We start from the raw sequence: 3,123 nt of genomic DNA on the forward strand, positions 1-3,123 counted from the left end.
CTCTTATTCATTTGGTGCAGAACAATCAGTTTCATGGATTATCTCATGAGAATCCATACACTCACTTGGCTACTTTCATGGAGATCTGTAATACAGTGAGGATTCATCAGGTTCCAGATGAAGCAATCCGACTCAGCTTATTTCCATTCTCATTAGCTGGTAATGCAAAAGTGTGGCTGAATTCTTTCCCAAAGAATAGTCTGACAGTCTGGGATGATGTAGTTGCCAAATTCCTGAACAAGTTCTTCCCTCAGTCCAAAGTCAATAAGGGAAAGCAGGAGATTTCTTCTTTCCAACAAGATGCTGATGAAACTCTAGGTCAAGCATGGGATAGATTCAAAGGCCTACTGAGAAAAACCCCTACTCATGGATTTGATGAGCCTACAATGTTAAATTTGTTTCTTGGAGGGCTGAAATCTCAAACAAAGTTAATGTTAGATGCATCAGCTGGAGGTAGTATCAGATGGAAGACGCTTGAAGAAGCACATGATCTGATTGAAAAAATGGCTGCGAATGATAATGAAGTTCAGAGTGAAAGAGCCCAATTTCAACAAAAAGGTGTTCTTCAACTTCAAACTCAAGATGCTTTACTAGCTCAGAACAAGATTATGACTCAGCAACTTGAGACATTAATGAAGAAGTTATCTCAGCTACCTAAAGAACTGCAAAATGTTTCTCAATTTCAACATCAGATGGTTCAGAGTTGTCAATTGTGCGGAGGAGATCATAATAATGGTCAATGTGTAGTGCAAAGCATGTCTCATGAAGAAGTACATTATATGGGAAATCAAGGTCTTCAGACAAATTATGATCAACGTCAAAGTTTTAATCAAGGATGGAGACCACATCCGAGTATGGGACAAGCTGTTCCTTTCAACAGACCACCTCCACAGAACTTTCAGCAACAACCTTCTCTGACAGAAAGAACATCAAAACTGGAAGAAACTCTTCAGCAGTTTATGCAGGTATCAATTTCCAACCATAAAAGTACAGAAGCCTCACTTAGGAATTTGGAGATTCAGGTGGGTTAATTAGCTAAGAAGTTGGAAGAAAAACCAGAGAAAGACTTTGGGGCAAACACTGAAGTAAATCCAAAGGAAGAATGCAATCTTATTACTACAAGGTCAGGAAGAATTCTGAAAGAAAGAGAATTTGAGAAAAAAATGAGTGAAGAAAAAGATGAGATGAGTAAAGAGGGAGATGAAGAAGAAGAGAAAGAGGATAGAGAAAGTGAAAAAGCGAGAGAGGGAGAGAAAAAGAAAGAATAGATGTATGAGAAGCATCTTCCATATCCAAAGGTTCTATCTAGAAACGAGAAGGAAAAACAGTTCAGGAGTTTCATTGATATTTTCAAGAAGTTGGAAATCAAGATGCCCTTCTCAGAAGCACTGAAACAAATACCTGCTTACTCGAAATTCATGAAAGATTTGCTCACAAAGAAGAGAAAGTATATTGAGGAAGAAACTATAGAAGTACAGGGCCAGTGCAGTGCTATCATTCAGAAGTTGCTTCCACCAAAGTTTAAAGATCCAGGCAGTTTTACAATTCCATGCACCATTGGTAAACTGGCTATTGGGAAAGCGTTAATTGATCTTGGAGCCAGCATCAATCTTATGCCTCTGTCAATGTTTAAGAAGATTAGAGAATTAGAGTTGAAGCCCACACGCATGACTCTACAATTGGCAGACAGATCAATCAAATATCCGCATGGAGTAGTAGAAGATGTGTTGGTAAAGGTAGACAAATTCTTATTTCCAGTGGATTTTGTTGTCATGGAGATGGAAGAGGATAAAGAAATTCCTTTGATTTTGGGAAGGCCATTCATGAAGATTGCTCGAGTATTGATTGATGTTGATGATGGAAAGCTTAAATTGAGAGTAGAGAATGAAGAAGTAAATTTCAATGTTTTTGAAGCAATGTCTCACCCAAATGATGAAGATACATGCTTTCAAACTGATGAACTTGAGGAAGTCTGCATGATTACACAAAAGACGATGTATATATCATCACCTCTTGAAAGAACCCTTGTTGATGCTTGTGAATTTTTACTTGCAGATGAAGAGAAATTAATTGATGAATGTATGCAGAATCTAGATGCTTTGAAGGAGATTCCATCTGATGAAAAAGAGATAAAAGAAAAGAAGCTGGACTTGAAGTTGCTACGTTCACATTTGGAGTATGCTTTTCTTGACAAAGATGACAATAAACCTGTGATCATCAGCAATGCTTTATCCACTCTGGAGGGAGAAAAGTTGATTGAATTCTTGAAAGTGGACAAAGGAGCTGTAGGTTGTTCAAATTCTGATATAAAAGGAATAAGTCATTCTTCTTATTCCATGCATATAATATTCATGAAGGATGATTTCAAACCATTGACTCAACCACAGAGTACTTCTTAGTGTCAAGCTAAAGACGTTAAACAAGCGCTTACTGGGAGGCAACCCAGCTTTCTAACTCTATCTATTTATGTTTTCAGTTCTTTTGGTTGTGTGGTTTGAATCTTAATCTGTTGGTTGTGTGGATTGATTTATGTTTCTGCAATGATTTGTTTGAGAAATGTGTGTTTGAAGTTTGAATTTGAATTTTGAATTCTGTCCATGATAACTGGCATGATTGTGAGATTGTTATTGCAAAATCTGAGTTTTAGAACTTGTGTTATGATTATATATGATTTATTCTTGAATCTGATTGATTGTGACCCAGAATTTGAATATCTGAGTGTACTGAGACAACTTTGAAAGCAAGTGAGAAGTTGTTATTGCTATGAATTTGGTTTTTGCATAATTCTTATTATTACAGACGCATTCTGGTTTAGAAATGAGAAAGGCAGTTGTTTGTTTTTTAAATTAACTACTTGGCCAGATGACTACCCATATGTGAATATTCATCCATTGTTATCCTGTTTGAGCCTTATATATATTTGTTGTGAACCCTAAGCTTCTTACAGAACAATCTACCTTATCCAACACTCTAGAAGAAGAGAACAAGAAACATATTTGTCAAGATATAGGTAGAAATTAAGTTTGGGGGAAATCATAATCAGTTGAGTCTTAAACTGATGAAAAACTATCTGAAAAAAAAATATATCAAAATTAGAGAAAAATTCAAAAAATTCAAAAAAAA

At 36.0% G+C, this 3,123-nt stretch overlaps 1 non-coding gene across 1 annotated transcript; it reads right to left on the reverse strand.

The window, feature by feature from the left end:
• Positions 1-270: 270 nt before the first annotated feature.
• Positions 271-373, reverse strand: LOC128193411 (small nucleolar RNA R71). Its single transcript, XR_008244632.1, has one exon. It is a non-coding gene; the product is annotated as a small nucleolar RNA R71 (small nucleolar RNA).
• Positions 374-3,123: the final 2,750 nt, after the last annotated feature.

The sequence above is a fragment of the Vigna angularis genome, chromosome 7 (genome assembly GCF_016808095.1).
Source record: "Vigna angularis cultivar LongXiaoDou No.4 chromosome 7, ASM1680809v1, whole genome shotgun sequence".
Lineage (NCBI taxonomy): Eukaryota > Viridiplantae > Streptophyta > Magnoliopsida > Fabales > Fabaceae > Vigna > Vigna angularis.